Source organism: Tachypleus tridentatus, chromosome 1 (genome assembly GCF_004210375.1).
Source record: "Tachypleus tridentatus isolate NWPU-2018 chromosome 1, ASM421037v1, whole genome shotgun sequence".
Classification (NCBI taxonomy): domain Eukaryota; kingdom Metazoa; phylum Arthropoda; class Merostomata; order Xiphosura; family Limulidae; genus Tachypleus; species Tachypleus tridentatus.
In genome coordinates, this window is record NC_134825.1 from 124983608 (window position 1) to 125003729 (window position 20122).

General features: G+C 33.1%; 2 long non-coding RNA genes across 4 annotated transcripts in view; one reads left to right on the forward strand and one right to left on the reverse strand.

Annotated features, from left to right (window-relative positions):
* The window catches only part of LOC143222708 (uncharacterized), a 93113-nt gene extending 81963 nt beyond the window's left edge, over positions 1-11150 (reverse strand). For both annotated transcript variants that reach the window (XR_013012427.1, XR_013012428.1), the window contains exon 1: positions 10877-11150. This is a non-coding gene — a long non-coding RNA (uncharacterized LOC143222708). The remainder of the gene's footprint in view (positions 1-10876) is intronic.
* A 19-nt stretch (positions 11151-11169) lies between these two features.
* Positions 11170-20122, forward strand: part of LOC143222705 (uncharacterized) — a 43708-nt gene continuing 34755 nt past the window's right edge. For both annotated transcript variants that reach the window (XR_013012426.1, XR_013012425.1), the window contains exons 1-2: positions 11170-11414; positions 12849-12972. This is a non-coding gene — a long non-coding RNA (uncharacterized LOC143222705). The remainder of the gene's footprint in view (positions 11415-12848; positions 12973-20122) is intronic.

Consider the following 20122-nt stretch of genomic DNA (forward strand, 5'->3'; position numbering starts at 1 on the left):
TAGACTGATAAATGTATGGAGAATGTGAAGCGAAGTAACATATGACACAGGTTTAGATATCAGTAAAACCATGTTAAGAAGGTTTTGAGCATAAGATGAAATTTTCTTTTCTGTTGGAAAGTTTTCAAATGAAAGTTCAAAGCGAAACAAAGTTATGGAAATAAAATAGAAGACAACACTAAACACTATAAATGCGCTTTTTTTTTCTCTATTACTTTAGTTCCTAATTTAACAGTGTGAGACTAGAGGTAAGGCAGTAAATTATCACCACCCACCGCCAACTCTTGAACTACTCTTTTACCAACGAATAGTGGGATTGACCGTAACATTATAACGCCCCTACGGCTGAAAGGGCGAGCATGTTTGGTGGGACGGGGATTCGAACCTGCGATCTTGAGATTACTAGTCGAGCGCCTAAACCAACTGGCCATGCTGGGCGATCTCTTTGAAAAATAATATCACAAACCTTCACACACATTGGAATAGTTTTACATCCAAGTCATTAAGAAGCTAACGGGTGGGAAAATAATACCTGGTAATGTGTCTGTATTGCAGCAGAAAAATAAGGTTTTATGACTTCATTGAAATTGATGAAATGAATATAGATCCAAAAATTATATTTTGTTTCAGAGTGCTTGTTAACAAATTGCTTAGACCAATTATTTATGTTATTATTGTACGAGAACTCGCACTGTTTGTGATAACTTTAATTTTTGTGCAGAAGTTGAATATTTCAATTGAAAATTGTTCGTTAGAAACACATCATAAAAAGGTATAAACACACACATGAAAAAATAGCCACACATTTTTTGATAATCATTTAATTAACTGTTTAAATGACACAAGTTAAAACTTAAAATGCTCTGTACCAAAACTGCAGCCTTCGAAGATTCAAACCTAATCGAAGAACGTATTATAAATTTCAGCCTCGAAGGGCCTAAACGTAATACATAATGTAGCCTTGGAATATCCAAATGTAATCCAAAGATAAACAAACAATGCAACTTTGGAAGGTATAAACTTGATTTGACAATGCATTATGAATGTAGTCTTGAAAATTCTGAAAGGGTTAGCTTACGGTAGTATAAAAACATTTCCTCCAGTGACTTAGCGGTATATCTGTAGACATACAACACTACAAACCTGGGTTCAATACTCGTGGAGGGTAGACCGCAGATAGCCCATTGTATAGCTTTGTACTTTACAAACAAACAAATACAAGTTGCGTATTTTGGTGTAAATACAACATTCATAACTAAAACAAAGTATTTTTAAGTTATTATATGATAAACGTTTGACAAATATAAAGACGTTTTGCTTGATAGATGTTTATATATGGAAAGCTTAATTTTTTATTTATTACCTTATAATTGCATAACTTCCTTATTTAAAAAGGAAGCCTATAATTGAATGCATATGACCTATAAGTTGACGTTAAAATGTATATATTTTTAATTAACTGTCCCAAAATAACGATATTTTGGCTGAGTTTTTACTTAACCACTAAGATAATAATTCTTTGATTTAAAAAAAACATAATAACAGTAATAATGAAATAGCTGAAATAAAAATTAAGTAATTGAAAACTAGTGAATAGCAAAAATAATCCCTCTTAATATTAGAAGATGTCTGAATTAAAAACTAAACACAGCAGTAATGTCCAACAGAAAGAGGATATTTTTGATAAAATTATTTCAAATTTATTTAATCTTCATTTTATATAAACCAAAACAATTTTACTTTTAACTAATTTAGGACAAAGGCGATTGTGTTTTGAAGAGTTTTGTCTATAGTGATGAATGAATGAATGTACTTAACGTCGCGCTAAAGTAAGAGAATTATTGAAAAGTTAAAAGCATGAATGTTAATATGCAGTCTTAACGTAAAGGGAAAATAAATACACTGAAAATTCAAGTTATTTCCCAGAATACTCTATCCATCATTATCTGCTTCCAGGAGAGTCTATTTGAAACAATTTGCTACTAGATGGCGCAAGAGGAACGTCAACAAACCAGTATGGTATCCAGGTTATCAAAGTGTGATTGGTTGTAGAATGATATGCATTGTCAGTAACACTGTTTTCTAAGGGAAGGGCTTAAAACAAACGCTACAGAAGAAGCTAGCGAGCTCACTAGTTTCATTATTTGTCCTGGTCAAGTGAAAACTTTAGCTTACAGTGTAGATTATGTTAATTTTAGAAACGCAAATGAACAAATTATTCAATTTAATAACTAGCGATTTTCTGTGCTGAAGTTGAGTTTCATTGCTTATAGAACTGCGGGTCTTCAGTCAAACCTTCTATAATACGAAATCGAACGTTGTACTTCAGTTCTGCTCCTTGTCTGTAGTTTGTTAAATTACTTAGGTTTGATAGTTTGTATGTTTAAGGAATTTCGCTGAAAGCTATTCTAATGAACTAATAACCTCAAATTTTGGAGCTATTTATTCTTTCTTTTCGAATAAGCTGCGAACCATGAGCTCTTAGATTCACAGTCCAAGTACGCTAAACCACTTAGACACGTCCAGTCCTTCTTCTTTTGATTGTATGTTTATAAAACAAGAAGGAATCCTCAATAGCCACGGCTGTAATTATATCTTAAACAAGTCAAAAGATGGAGTTAAGAGTTAAACGTTTGTACTCGGAGCCGTTGTATGAGTCACTATCGCTTGCAGAGTCGGAAGCAACTATAATATTATTCAGATATAATTAAATGTGAAAAATACATTGCTCAAAATTTATTATACATTGCAAAGGTCACTTTTCTTTGGCCCGGCATGGCCAGGTTGGTTAAAGTTTTCGACTAGTAATCTGAGGGTCGCGTATTCGAATCCCTGTCGCACCAAACATGTTCGCCCTTTCAGCCGTGAGGACGTTATAATGTTACGGTCAATCCCACTAAACCACTGTTGAGTCAGTTTTGTAGTTGGCGGTAGGTGGTAATGACTAGCTGCCTTCCCTCTAGTCTTACACTGTTAAATTAGGGACGACTATCGCAGATAGCCCTTGAGTAGCTTTGCGCGAAATTCGAAAACAAACAAACAGACACTTTTCATTTGGTTATGGGTGAATTGTGACATTACCATTATTTCAAGCAGTCTTAATATATCGTAAGTAGTCCATAAAACACCTTAAAAGTAAAATATGTTAAAATAATCATCTATTAAGTACATTCACTTTGTAAAATAAAATATCCTGAAAGCAACACGTTTAAATAACATAATGATCGGTTGAATGTATCCACTTCTTTAGATAAAATACCCTTAATGTAACACGTTCAAATGATATAATCATCGAATGAGTTCACTCTTTTTCGATGCGCCAAACATGCTCGCCCTTTCAGCCCTGGGGATGTTATAATGTGACGGTCAATCCCACTATTCGTTGGTAAAAGAGTAGCCCAAGAGTTGGCAATGGGTGGTGATGACTAGCTGCCTTCCCTCTAGTCTTACACTGCTAAATTAGGGATGGCTAGTACAGATAGCCCTTGAATAGCTTTGTGCGAAATTCCAAAACAAACAAACAAACAAACACTCTTTTTCGGGCTATTTTATTCTAGGAACATATTACTTTCAGGCTTTTCTATGTAAAAAAAGTGGATGCACTCAGCCGACGATTATGTTATTTAAACGTATCAAATAATATAATTATCGGCTGAGTGCGCCTACTTTCTCACATCAAATAACCTGAAAGTAACAAGTTTAAATAACATAATCATCTACCAAGTGTACATACGTTTTCTGTTGTCTTTATACTAACAATTAATCTACTTAAAAAGCATGCCGAAAAATATAAATATTACAAATAACACTTAAATAAAAATTTAAAATTACCCTGGTTTCCTGCCAAGTATTCTTTGATTACATGTAAAACTCACGAATTTTTGAAATCAGTAAGGTATTAATATCTTATTTTGATGTCAATAAATAATTTAAAAAATTTGTTTTCAGTAGAAGAAATCGAGTATCAGTCGACAGAGTCCGCTCTAGGTGCAGCCAAACACGCACATATTTTTTTCCTTTTTATTTGGGAAACAATTTTTAAAAAAGGGTCAAATGACATGAAGCGTAGTCATATAATGTTCTCATCTGTATGTCAGTGTAGAACATTTCAGCTCTGCGTATAATGTAGCTTTTGGTTTGAAGAGAACCCGTGATATTTAACCTCACGTGTGCCCTACCCTAACCCAACCAATAACACGTTTTCGCCTGGCATCGCTATAATGTAGAAATTTCACGCGTTAAAAATTCATACGACTAGATAGTATACACACACACAGAGAAAAACAAAATAAAAAGAAACGTTCTTTCATGTAGTTGCATGTCTGAATGTAGTAAATATGTGGAACTCGCCCCCTTGCACATAAACATTGTCCTCCCCAAAAAAAGGTTTGATTGTTCAGCGCCTGACTATTTAGCCCTTTCAAGATAAAATATGTAGCTACACAAATATTTTCCGAATATTTTGCTGTGATTGCTTGTTACAAATAGCGTATGAGTTTTGATCTTGTCTGTTTTGGTTACTTAAAATAAAAAAACAAACAAACAATCTTTTTTGAATTTTGTTATCGCAGAAATACAAGAAATAAGCCTTTATTAATACTTGACAAGATTTTTGGTTTAGTTTTCTAATTTACAAAATACTTTAGTGTTGTTGAGTTAATTTGCTAATTTATAAAATAATTTAAAGCATTGTTGAATTAGTTTACTAACTTATAAAATAATTCATATCATTTTGAGTTACTTTTCTAATTTATAAGATAATTCATATCATGGTTGAGTTAGTTTTCTAACTTATAAAATATTTCAAAGTATTGTTGAGTTCGTTTTCTAATTTTTAAAATAATTCATATCATTTTAGTTAGTTTTCTAATTTATAAAATACTTCATATTTTCATATCATTGTTGAGTAAATTTTCTAATTTTTAAAATAATTCATATCATTTTTAGTTAGTTTTCTAATTTATAAAATACTTCATATTTTCATATCATTGTTGAGTAAATTTTCTAATTTATAAAATAATTCAAAGCATTATTGAGTTAGTTTTCTAATTTGTAAAATACTTAATTATTTATTAATATTTTACAAGATTATTGGGTTAATTTTCAGCTTTATAAAACTAACTTATAAAAGCTGTAGTCATTTATTGATACATCATCGCATTATTGAGTAGATTTCCCAATTTATAAAAATACTTCATCATTTACTGATACGCCATAGCTTGGTTATTTAATCAGTCTTCTCCTTTATAAAATACTTCATTACTGTTTTACTTCTATTGAAGAAGCATAGTGTGATGTACACGTACGTGTTTAGTATCTCCTCTGTATCAGTTTTTTTTTTTTACATTATAGATTCTACTACCGTTTGTTTTTCAAATTATGTTTGTTTGCAATTAAGCACAAAGCTACACAATGGGCTCTCTGTGCTTTAACCACTACAGGTATTGAAACCGGGTTTCTAGCGTTGTAAGTTTAAAGACATTTGTCACCGGGAAGCATTGCAACAGTCTTTATATAGTTATCTAACTTGAACACTTTCAACAACCAGTTTTACAAGAACAAAAATATTCAACTTGACATTTATGCTTTACTTAAATCAACTTAAACTTTTGGTTTTCGAATCTTCAGCTATTCGTTATCCGGTTTAAAAGAAATATCATATTTTGTATACGTTAAGTGATCTTTAGTGTCTGGCCTTCTACTTTCATCAGTCTTGAACTGTGGATTTTTGAGTTGGAAGGATTTTGAGTGTGTTATTCTTCCAGCTACAAAAGGTTTCATCTACTATTTACGTTCTTATAACAACCACCGCCATTGTGTTGGTTTAGTTTTCTAATTTATAAAATACTTCAGCAATTTCATATGTAAACCCGTCTTCAGCTACTAATTTTGTACTTAAATTAGTAGTTAATCTCTCATTTCATCTACTGGTTTAACACATAAATTAATATTCAATCACTAATGTCTGAAGGCCAGGCATAGTCAGGTGCTTAGGGCGCTCGTCTCTGATCTAAGGGTCGTGGATTCAAATCTCCATCAAACCACATATGTTCACCCTTTCAGCTATGGGGCCGTTATAATGTATTGGTCAATCTCACTATTCGTTAATAAAAGAGTAGCCCAAGTGTTGACGGTGGGTGGTGAGGACTAGCTGCCTTCCCTCTAGTCTTATTCTGCTAAATTAGGAACGGCTTGCGCAAATAGCCCTTGTGTAGCTTTGCACGAAATTCCGAAAACAAGTTCCGGCTTTGTGAAACAGTATAGCCCTGTGGTTAGGGTGCTTGACTCGGAATCTGAGAGTCGCGGGTGTCAGCCTCCGTCCAACTACAAATGCTTGCTCTTTTAGCCTTGAGGACATTATAAGGTGACAGTCAATCCTACTATTTGTTGGTAAAAGAGTGGATCAAAAGTTGACGGAGGGTGGTGATTACTAGCTGCCTTCACCCTAGTTTTTCACCGCTTAATGGGGGTGTAGCTTTGTGCCAAATTCAAACACAACCAAATATGGTTGTGTACGTAAATTAATATCCAGTCCCTTACTATTCGTGGGTAAGAATCTTCATTTACTGGTTTTATATATTACGTAATATTCAGTCACTTACTTTTTACATATGAGAATCTTCGCCTACTGGTTTTATTGATTAAAATTTCATCACGTATTTCTTACTTATGAGAATGTTCATCTACTGTTTTTTTTCTATTAAAGCCATATTTAAGCTACTGCTTAAAGTGGATAGCGCTCTTTTAAGCTATGTGTTTACTACTAAACACATTATTAAGCTATTAAGCTATTTTTACTACTTTTTGTAAAAATAGGTTATACCATATAAGTGTCTTCTTTCATCCTGAAAAAGAAGGAAAGTGTCTAATGTCGGATGTAGGGCAAAGGTGGAAACGCAAGACCCATTAAGAACTTTTTTGTTTGCGATGAAAGAAAGTATTTGTAAGCATAACGTATTTTTGCAGAAAATATTAATATTTAAACTACTCACTATTCTGCTCAGAACGATATTAAACTTCTCGTTTTTTACTTACACCACTATTCCGCAATATTTTTATTTAATATAGTCCTCAGCTATTCATTTTATACTTAGAATGAAGTTTTACCATTTATTTTCTATTTACAACAATCTTTAATTACACGTTTCCTGCTTATAACAATTTTAAATGACTTTTTTACCAAACAGCAATACTCAACAACTTTTTTCTTCTAGTTATTACAGTCTTCAACTATTCGTTATATACCTCCAAAGAGATTCAGGTTCTGGTTTTCAATTTGCAACAGTCTTAAACTATAATATATATTTTTTTACATTAAACAGTTATAAACTAATAGTTTTATATCAAAAACATATTTCAACCACTGGTTCTCTAAGTAAACAATATGAAACTGCTCGTTTTATATTTAGAATCATTTTCAACGAATGATGTTCTTCTTACATCAGTCTCAAACTGAACACTGTCGTATTCAGCAAATCGTTTTCGACTTACGACAAGCTTTAGATGGTAGCTTCTATTTACAACACAATTTAACTGATCGATTTTTATTGAATAAAACATTTTATCTGCAACATTGTATTCACAAGAAAAAAATAATTATGATTTTTCTTCTTACAACATCATATACAACAATCCCCAGAATTTTTATTTCTGCTTACAACAGATCTTGAAAAACTTTGTTTACTTTTCAGTCTTCAGTTACTGGTTTTTAGCTGTAACCACCATCTTCAGCTAGTGAATTTCTAGTTACAACAATCTAATATTCATCTTGTTATTTACTCAAGAGTTATCTTCAACTATTGATTTTCTACCAGAACAAAATTGTCAGTAACTGGATTTTTTTAAACTTTTTATAGTTTCACGCTTTCAAGTTACAACAAGTTTTAAATTCTCGTTCTTCAAAGGCATTCTTTCAATTTTGGTTTTAGTTTTTAAGGTACTGTGTTTTTTTGGCAGTTCTTTTCACATTTTTATAGTATATACAATACTATTTGTTAATTTATTCATACAATAATAGAATATTTGTTTCATCCTAATTGCTTTCAATACATCTACAATGATGATCATCTTGCGCATACAGTTTCATATATTCTATATGATTTCACACGATATATCGTTTTTGTCCATTCAGTAGATTTCATATGTTGTACTTGTTTGCATATTTAACTGTTTACATTACATCGCTTCACGTAGTACTGTTTCTTGTAAATGATCTTATGTGTTAAATGACTGAAGTTTCTAAATAGTAAGCAAAATTATCGAAAAAATAACTAAACTTTCTTTATCCAGAAAGTATGAAATTAATTTAATTTACATATATATATATATATTTACCAGAAGTAATCATGTTGTATTAAGTTTTTCGTATAAATATATATATTATTCATAATTATCTGTGTTATTCATTAAATGTTTATAAGAGTGTTTACTGCTTGTTACAGAAAGCTGTGTAGAACGTTTGAAATATTTTTAGTTCTTTTTTGTCATTTAGAATTTGAATTTTCATTATTCTATTTTAAAGCAATTCAATTAATTATGTGTGTGTATATATACAATTGAATTATTACTATTTATTTTATTTACGTTGTTAATAATGTGCATTATCAAGAGCATTGGAAACCAATAATTAATTATAAAAACTACCTTTAGTAATACCATTGTGTATTGTTCAGAAACACTGCTAATGAGTCAAACTGTAAAGCGCATAAAAGGTTTGTCATTATGCAGTCACATAATACTCATGTTAATGGCTTATTTATATCAAATACAAATGAAGACACCATTGATTTATTATGTGTAAAGATACGTATATGTGCATATATGCATACAAATCTGCGTAACAAAAACAATGGTTATTGGGAAGGTAAGGTAGCTAAATTAACTTCTGTGTACTTTGAAATAACTGAAATAACCTCTGTCTTAGCTACTTTTTTATCTATAATGAAAGCCATTACAAAAACAGTTTCGCTCTGCGGTATGTCGTAATGAAAAATTTCATGAACAATTATTTTATTGAGTGAAACTTTATCTTTTAAACCACTTATTAGCACCTACTCGTTTGCCGTAAAAATAATTAATTATATAAAAATCTAAGAACTATTTCTTCTTCAATGTCTTGCGTAAAACAAAACAGACATCCAGTATCTTAAATGTCTACACAGACAGTTATGCCTCATATTAAAATTTCTGCTTTTAGAAATGTATGGTTAGTTTATAAAAACTATTTAAAGCATCTTTAAACTCCAAAGACCTTTCATCATAAGCAGCTGGCTAAAAATAAAACAAAAACTAAAGGTGATTTTTAATAACCTTAACTTTATTTATGATCACTATTTGACTTGTGGGATATATATTTGCTTTTGAGACATAATTAAAATATTAATTTAGGCCAAGGCGTAACACTTGCTTCCTCCAACATTACGAAACTTGGCTTACGAACGAATGAAGGCTTTAAAGGTTTGTATGGTTTAAGGCCAATAATAACTCTATGAATAATATTTAATAAATTATGTGGCAGATACGATTAGCTCTTACGCTTCGCAAAATTAAGTTTTTTTCTGTTTTCTAAATCGTAAAATTTTTCTTGAATGCATAAAAGAAGAAAATTTAGACATCTCAAAGTTAGGACTAGTCTCAATCACGTCAGTGTTTACTTTCTGGTCTCTTTTTAAGATCAGCTTGGCTGTGCGCTAATATGGTCAGAGTGTCGAAACGTGGATTGTCCACGATTCATGTTCCGTTGTGATACATAAAATACTCTTGTTTCGTAGTTTGGGGCTAAGAGTTTGTTATAAAATTGATTATTAGAATGTTAAAGGAAAGTAACGCAAGAATTTGTTACACGAATAGATAAATAAATATTATTCCTGTTACTCGGCTAGAGTACAGTAATCCCTTGAATAGTGTGTATGGACCGATAATATCAGTTAATGTACATATCTCAGTAATTGCAGGAGTTCAATTAACATGCTTGAAAAATCACTGTTTTCTAGAGTTCAGGGTGTATATAGTGGAAAATAATGTTGTAGTGATAAAGTAATAATGTAAAATTCAACAATATTTTCTGTTTCTCCTTGCATGTAAAACTGTAAAACCTTGCAACTCCTTTAGGTCTCTTCTCACAGTAAACACTAAAAAAATTCGAGAACATGCATACAGCAGTAGGATAACGAGGAATAATTAACAGGACAAACGCTTAATTTATGGTACAGACGTGCAATCCTACACAAGTGTCAGTCGACTGTTTATTTGTTTATACGATATTCGAGCAAAGCTACTCAGCCTTCCCTAATTTTAAGCTGATAGAGTAAAGGGATAACAGCAGCTAATCAACAGCACCCACTTCAACCGTTGAGCTACTCTTGTCTTATCGAATTCTGGGATTTGACCGTCACACTTATAATGCATTCACGCCGTCCTCACAGTGCGGAGCGAGATTGTTTTGTGGTAAAGGAACGCAAACATTAGACCAGCAAACCTACAGTCATCCACTTTGATCAAAGGACTATACTCGACCTAAGTTCTCAGTCACAGGGTTTTATTTCAACGCTAACGTTGTTTTTAACGAAAAGGTAGTGAACAAAATTAATTAATTATAAAAAGAGTGAAAAATCGTGCATTGTGATTCTATTAGAGAAAGAAAAAACAATTATGAAAATAAGAAAAGTAGAGATTGGAATTAGATTTTTAAGTTCAAACAAGCTGAAAGCGTTACAATTTAAACTTCAATGGTACAGTATTCATTACTTTGTCAAGATTTTTCTGAGAAAATTAAATTTAAAACCACATGAGAGAAAGTTTAAGATATTACTTTATATTAGTTTCGAGTTTTAGGACTTTGAATAGCACTTTTTGTTATCATCAAAACAAAACTTACCTTGAATTTATTGAAATCTTATTCATTTTACGCCTAAGTATATATGTATACCAGAATCTCAGTGAAGACGAACCAATTAACACAATGCCCTTCATATAATACTATAAATTGTATCAGACGTGTTGGAGCATAAGCTTTGTCTGAGCCCTTAACCAAAGAGCTCGCTGAATCACGTTCGCATGTGTGCGTATATGGCGGTTATTTTTCGTTTCGTACAGATTACCATTCCATCCTTGTGAATTTGTTCAGCCGAATTCCAAATCAATTTTCAGAGTCCTCTCGTGACGTATATTTAAGCTGGATTTTATTTCTTCTTCTTCTTTTTTGGATCGTCTCCTTGTTAAACTCGAGAATTGTATACTTGTACATGATTGGCTGGTCTTCACGAAAGCACAGACGCGGTACGTTCCTTACGAAGATGGGAGGTGAAAGTTTTTACTAACTCCCAAGAAAGTACATGAAGATGAAAGACTAGGCTTTTGATGTTTGATATGCCGATTATACATATCTATACTTCTACGTGGTACAGGATTCAAGTGTGAGTATTTAACAAAATGCTTGGTGTCAGTATGAGAAATCTCGCTGTATCAAGCAGAGCTTTACTAAGTAAGGTTTGTAAGAGATGGTGGGTTACATATAGCGACGTATGAACTATAACAATTCATTCTTTATGTGCACTAAGTGCATGCCTGGTTTGGGATGTACATAATTGAAAAATAGGGGGTTGTAAATAATTTTGTTGGTTGTACCTGACTGTCCTTTTCTTTGGCATAAGCCGAAACTGCTTTGCCGTTGGCCTAGCCTGGAATGACTCGTGACGTCATCTATATTTATGACCATTGTCTCTCTTTCTCTCTCTCTGTGGCTTTGGCTTTGTCACGAGAGAGTCACGCAGAAAGCAGCTCGCGCCATAATCAAATATCTTGTTCTTCATACATTCGTGGAATACCTCGTGGCGTTTCCCGCCATTTACTGCCTATACCTCCCCGGTGTGTATAGTACACAAACATGGTTATTTTGTTACGTGTACTCTGTGCAGAACACATTAATTCCTTGGTTTCCATCCCCCACCCCAACCTCCGCTTCTCTGGTCTTCCCAAGGGTACGACATTTATGCCGACATTTAGTATTGGATGTGATAACAATCGCAACCATGCAATAAAGTATGAAAACTGGCGGCGTGACAACATGTACAAGGGAATTGGGTCCGGTCCGTCTATGTCGGTGTCGTTTCGAACGCGTCCCATTCACCATATAGTTCTGGTGCGCGCACGCTGGGAACATAAATGTCATATCTCTATCCTGTAACTGTTGGACTGACATTTCGATAGTGCTCAAAACCATAGAGTGAACGAACGAAATTACGTAATAACAAAGTGACCACATACTTACGATAATGGTGGTAGAAAATATTTCTTTAATTTTGTTCACTGAGTACAAAGAATGCTGACGTTATAAAATGTTAGCTAAAAACATGTATGACGTAAATACAATAAGAAATAAAGACTTCTTCAAGAAGGAAACTGATGATCTATGAATTTGTCTTCTTTGTAGTTAAGCACAAAAATACAGGAAGACGGATATCGAAACTGGTTTCTAGCGTTTTAAATCTGTGTGGGAACATGTCATATGATGTCTAGGGATTTATCTACATACATTTTTTTTTTCAGCCGAATAATGCACACAAATGAGAAATACAACATAGACTTGGAATAATTTAAATAAAATAAAAATTGCCAGTGAGGGAGTTCCAGTAAAATTTGAAACTTTTTAACTGTCCGGTATGTTACTCAATTATTGTAAGAGAAGGGGAAATAAAATTATTTTTTATATGTTTGAAAAATAATATATCTTTAAGTAAGCTGGACTGTTTGTGTAAATAAAGTTTTATACAAACTATACATTTTCCGCAAAAGTTGGTCATCATTATAACACTAACAAAATTAACACAATTGTTCATGTTCCTTTACAGATGTCTATGCTGATGGCACTGAATATTCACGAGACCTGGAGTGGATGTTCTCCTCAGTAGTGAATCAGTTTTATGGATGGACATTTTAGCAGGTTCTGAGAACGTATATAGACCTTCACCCACAGTAACCGAATTTCGATACATTCTGTACCGTATAGCGACGAAATTAGTTTTTAAGTTGGATTGTGTTTTACCAATAAGTGTTGTTCAGTTTTGGTAAAAGTTATTTAACGAACACTGTCATAGCATGTTAAGTCAAAATTCGGGTAATCTCCGAAATAACTACAAAATTATTCTGTTATATGAAGGGTTTTTGTTTGTTTTGAATTTCGCACAAAGTAACACGAGGGCTATCTGCGCTAGCCCTCCCTAATTTAGCAGTGTAAGACTAGAGGGGAGGCAGCTAGTCATCACCAACCCCGCTAACTCTTGGGCTACTCTTTTACCAACGAATAGTGGGATTGACCGTCACATTATAACGCTCCCACGGATGAAAGGGCGAGCATGTTTGGTGTGACGGGATTCGAAACCGCGACCCTCAGATTACGAGTCGAGTGCCTTAATCAGATAAAACTGTCATTTAATAGATTATTTTTCATACAACTTCCGTATTGCTATAAAACAGAAAGAGAAATAAGGGTCAAGAGTACAGTGAAATTTCGCCCTCTATTGACCATGGTGTAGTGATTAGTGTGTCGGATTTAAAATTTGTGTTCTGTTGTCGCAAAATTATAGTCCTTACTTTTGGGGGCGTTATAAGAGTGAAGGTAAAATCCCATTATTTGATCACAGTAGCACAAGAGTTAGCGATGGATGTTGTTACCTAGGTGACCCCTTTCCTTTAGCCTAATCAAAATTAGGAATGGCTAATGTATATATTCCTTCCCTAGTTTTTCGTAAATATCCAAGACAAGGTATTTTCTTGAGAAAACGCATGCACCATTTACATAGTTTAATTTATAACTTATAATTTATAAATATTACTCTAAGAAAATAATTATTAAATTCCTCATTAGTAAATGTCGTCAGAATAACAAACGTGTTAATCTAAAAGTTAAATGTTATAAGAACAGATCTAAGATAAACTAAATCATGTGTTGAATTTTCGTCTCCGAATTTTGCAATTACCTATAAAATACCAGATGACATTGCTAACGCAAAATGTATGTGCATTTTTTTCTTATAGCAAAACCACATCGGGCTATCTTCTGAGCTCACTAAGGGGAATTGAATCCCTGATTTTAGCATTGTAAATTCGGAGACTTACCGCTGTACTAGCGCGGAGCGCGAAATTTAAGTACGAAATATCTTATTTTTTCTTAGCTGGTATTGTAATAGATTTAATATTATTTTGATACCTATGTTTGTTTCAGTTTAATACGCATTTACAAATGTATGTAACTTATATCGTTATTGTGTATTGCGCAAGTCTCTCCTCTTCTCTAGATTTGTAGGAGGTTCTCGAGTGTAAGAATCAACAATATATGTTTTACGAAGGCACTAAAGTATCTTCTAATATTGTTGCCAACTGAACTTTCGAGAACCTTACCTTAAAAGTTTATAAATACACGCGTGAAGAGGCAGTTTAATATTGTTGGGTTGCTATAGTCAGTGTACTCGAAGTCTCGGAAAATATAATTGTGACGAACACTTATTAATGGGAAAATTACAGATATTTGGCCACAAACGTTTATATATTTCGAATATTACAAATTCACTGAATTAACTTCGTTCGTTAGTATTTCTATGACGATATTAGATATTTTCGTCGGTAGAAACTCATGTGCGAAGAATAGAGCTAGTTAGCATTCCCAACAAGTGAAGTGTATCTCTGTATCAACATGAAAGTGATTTATGCCTCGTGAACTATCGACAAAGTATTCAGTTGCAGACTAGGTAGAGAACTTAAGATTGTTTCTAAGTTTGTAAAATTTTGCATATAAATTATAATTAATTCTCTCTCCGTGGACCGTCGATAAAATATTCAGTTCCAGAACATATAGAATACTCAGTATTGTTTGTAAATTTGTAAAACTTTATTATAAATTGTATTGTTGTTTGTAGGTTAAAATATATTTGTGTTAAGAAAAAAAATTCTGTGTATCAATCTTGTTGGCAAATATCATAAATTTGATATATACTGACTTTCAGTTAACTTCTAAACTTAAATTGCAGGTTTCGTTTATCTGAAATTGTAATACGTGACGTACGTAACATAATAAATCGGAGACTCGTCCAAGATTCATCATGGTACGTGACAGTATATTAAAATGTGCAATGAAATTCATACAAAGAAGAAATATATAAGACAATATAACAAACTAGGGTTAGTAACAAAAGTACGTCTCCTGAAACCATTCCCCGAATTGTTAATGTTGCACAGTCCTATGATCGCAATTGGTATTATTGCCCAATACCACAGTTTACATTCTATCAAAGTCTTGAAAAGATGACCACACTAATCTTAGACCTCACACTTCGGCAAATGTTCCAAGAACGGACCTTCCACTGCTCGTGAACGTCGGCTTTTAAAACAAATTTTGATTAAAGTAAATACCCGGAGGTCTGTGGGTGAGAAGTTATTTTACTTCGTAGTTATGTCAGAATAAGATATAACATTGGTATCATTCTCCACGAGTCATAGAAACACTAATGTAAATTTCAGTGTGCCACTTTTTTATAATGTAACCATATAATTTCTTGGTATCATTGTCCTATAGCACAGTAAATTTTCTCTCTGATTATTGATGTTAGTACTTCTTCTAAAATTGTAAGGATTCTTAAATGAAAGCAAGAAAAAAAGTGTGTTATAATATGCCATCCATACCATAAGGACTTAATGTAACAACAGTTTATCATTAGTTTATTGAACATTTTACAAAGTTTAAATTTTTCATTATATGGGAAGATTTCAAGAATTATACAAAGTATTCTTTACATTCTCTGCACCATGTTGAAACGTTCTTATTATCTCACGACAAGTAACGAATTGCTCATGTCTTATCGCAGTCACTTAAATATAACAAGGTCTCGCCCAACATAACAACATACTTCTTTAGCTCACTTTATGAAGTTTGGAAAATAACGGTAGTGCTGTATGAGTTGGGTTGTTATATGGACAATTTCACATCGTCACATGGCGCTAACGGTGGTTTCCTATGCGGTGGGATGTGATGTGGGCTATTTTACGTCGTCACACAAAGCTTGGAAGTATTATTCACTATATTATATAGATAGATAGCCCTATTTAAAATACTGTGTCCCGGAAATTGTGGACAGCGGTAAGTTTGCAGACTTACAACGCTAAAATCCTAGGTTTGATTTCCCTTGTTGGACCCAGCAGATAGTCTTATGTCACTTTGCCTTGACAAAAACCTCCAGTTAGAAGGTCTACCCACAGCAGAATTATACTGTCCAATGATTAGGAATTTTCTGCAAACGTAGAGCTAGAGACCACTACATTAGCAGAAGCAAGTAGCTTTATATAGTGTGATTAACTCTGTGTATGTTAAAAGTCTCTTCTGAAATGGGTATCAAACCAAGAAGTCAAGAATTAGCACTTGGGTTCAATTTATTCATTGGCTAACCAATTCTTCAAAAAAAGTTTTAAACCTCGAATGCAGAAACAACGTATATAAAAACAAAAAAAATATATTTATATACAACTGCCAGGTAGTTAGGACACTCAACACGTAATCTGAGGGTCGAGAATTCGAATCCCAGTCATACTAAACATCTCGCTCTTTCAGTCGTGGGAGCGTTATAATGTTACGGTCAATCCCACTATTCATTGGTAAACGTTTAGCCCAAGAGTTTGCGGTGGGTGGAGGTAACTAGCTGCCTTCCTTCTAGTCTTATACTGCTAAATTAGGGATGGCTAGCGCAGATAGCTCTCGTGAAGCTTTGCGCGAAATTCAGAAAATTAATAATAAAGAAACAGATAAGAAAAAAACCTTTCGATGGAATTTCTTCCTCATTATGCTATGTTCTACTTAACAGCTACTTCAAATTATTTATGAATAATACGTTTATCATTTAATGGATACAACAGTTCCTTAGATATTACTTTACAAATAACTAAAAATTAAATCTCCCAACTCCACTTTAAAGATGTTAATAGGTCCTATATATATATATATATATATAAATATTCATCTCCGAATACTAAAATACAATGGATAAACCATGTGCTATTTATAAACAAGAGATGTATATAAAAGTACATAAATTACATACTTAATACACCAGTGTTTTCTTGATTTATTAGAAACTGCTTGCGGCTGAAAAGAATACATGCTATGATGAAATGGTTCAAAATGCCAAGAAAATAATATTAAACCGTAATCTTAGTCCAGGAGTAATATAATAGATATGTCTCAGGATGCGGACCAAAAGTTCCAAGGATTTAGATATAATGATATTGGCCACTCATCTTTGGCCTCGTTATAAAAGTAACAGTCAGTCCCGTTAGTCGGTTAGGAGTCAGATAATTTGGGTACTTCTGATTTTTGCACTTCCTACTGCCAGTAGTCGAGAATCATTGACCTGAATCACGTAAAGACCTCTAATCTAGACACTTAGGCCGTATATGCATAAGTCTATTTAGGTTTTAATTATCAAGCTCCAATGTTTCTTTTCCACATCCCTACATAGTACTACTACTGTTATGCTTACTACGTTACTATGCTTTTAAAACTAAGTCTTTCCTTTCCAAGACCACGATGAGGTAATACTGTATTTCATCATATTTTGACATGAAATGAAAAATGTGTGGTATATCTTGTCTAAGAATATATTTCAAGCGAAATGGAACCATATATTCAATGTCAACACTTACGAGTGTGTGTTTTCTTATAGCAAAGCCACATTGGGCTATCCGCTGAATCCACTGAGGGGAATCGAACCCCTGACTTTAGTGTTGTGTGTGTGTTTGCTTATAGCAAAGCCACATCGGGCTATCTGCTGAGTCCACCGAACCCCTGATTATAGCGTTGTAAATTCGAAGATTTACGGTTGTACCAACGGGGGACAACAACACTTACGAGTAATGCATAAGAAATAAATGTGAAACGTGACACTTTAGTTTTATATTATACACCCAGTTGTATTGTTCAGAACAACGTTCTATCAACTGATATGAATTTGACAATATCATCATTAATACATTTTAGTCAAATTCAGTTGGGATATTAATATATTGGATAAAGATACTTCCTGTATTCTAATCTACATGTGATTATTTCCATAACTGCTAGTAAGCCACTTCTTAGTTATTAACACTTAAAACTTCGTAGACGTGTGGAAAACTTAACATATATATTTATTTAATATTCTAAGACGAACAGATTATGATATGCTGCAGAACAATTATATGTTGTTGTTTATATTCCAATACTTATTCTGGTTGAAATGTTAAAATAAATTTATTTTAAAACATTTTTATTTTTTGTCCAATTCTAGTAAAATACGTTTTCATTAGCTGCATGAATAATATGTTATAATAGGTAAACGACACCACATGAACCACATGAAAGGTGTGTGTTTTTCCACGCTTGGGATAAAAGTAAGAAACTTAATCTTTCCACAACCAACAGAATATGGCCAAAGAAAACTAAAAACTTTTAGCATCAAATAACCAGGTTTCTTTCGTCCATTCACCAGATATTAAACGACATTTTTTCACCAGAGGGATCATAATGTGAATCAAATGTCAGGGGAGTTTGACAATAATCAAATGTCAGCTAATTAGAGGATAACTGACTGAAGATAGCGTCATGGCGGCTGAAACTTAAAAAGTATTGTGGACCTAGATAAAAAACAAGCGACGTGGGTATTTTACCGACGGTTTTTTTTTCGTTTTCTATGTGCTTAGCGTGATAAAATACATTCAATCAAACACATCCATGTAAATCCGCCTTGTGACAGCATTTATTTACAGTGGTTTTCAAAATGACAGTCATAAACAGTTCTAAATGAAGCCCGGCACACACACATATATATAGTTTCATATTTTTCAACTCAAACGGCTCAGCAGGTGAAAGTCACCAAAACCTACAGGTGTAGATGTATTTTTAAAAAGACTGCAGTCAGATAAGTATAATGAATAGCAGTTCAATCAGGGGTAAGGTGTATCAGTATTACTATTCGATACAATAGTTTTGCACATACTTATTCAAGCACAAACACAGCTCGCACAAAGGAATACATTACACAGTGCAAACCGAAACGTGATAAAATTTTAAAGGTATGATGCTGTGGTAGAGATATGTGGTTAAAATAATTAGACTTGAAATCTTGATTTACAAAAAAAATAAATAAAAGAATAACACAACTAGATAATGGTTTCTTCAAACATAGACGAACTTTGTTATGATTCCACAATTCATTTTGCCGTCCAGTTTTACACGTTTCAATCACTTCCATTTAGTTGTTCAAAAAACATTTTAGTTGTGATATAAATGTTGGACCGGTTATGTCACAAGTATTTATCTTGAAAGTGAATTACACCTAGCTTTATTTTAAGGAAAAATACGTTGATTTTTAAACAGCCTAAAATACTCCTATCTAATGTTAAGTACTCTTTATTACACAAAACCTATTTAAGAACTATACTGGTCTTCAATTTTAATAAGCACTTGAAACTTGCAAATTAGTTTCAACATAATCTAAATCATTGTTTGTTTGGTTGTTGTTTTTTTCTGTCTGCTCATAACTAGCGAGTACCTGGACCGATTGTCACTAAAACTGGTTTATACTCTTAAGATCACGTGCGGAGTGAGATAAAAAGGGATGGCTAGTGTTCGAATCTAACATCACCTATGTTTTCCCGTGAACTGTTTCCGCTTATAACTAGCAACTGCAGAACCGGTTGCTACCAAACCTGCCATATACCCTTAAGCTCCCCTGAGAGTGATATTCGGGATTCATAGTTTGGGTTTCACCTCTCTCTGTAAGCCCATGGAACCCGTATATTTTGTCCATGCACTGAATCAGTACGTCACCTAATGAATACATATTTCTACTAAAAAAATAAGGAACTTGTCCTGAACCACAAAACTTATTTGTTTGATTTTATAATCCGTGATGACGAGAAACCCACTTGTAGAGAAAAATATATGTGTAAAAACGGTTGGTATGGATAGAGAAAGCACTATGTAGAGGAGCAAACAACGTTTCGACCTTCTTCGGTTATCGTCAGGTTCACAAAAAAAGAAAGAGGTAAACTGACCGATGTTTAAAGGCGGTTGTGTAATTGAGTTTAGGAATGTAGAGGG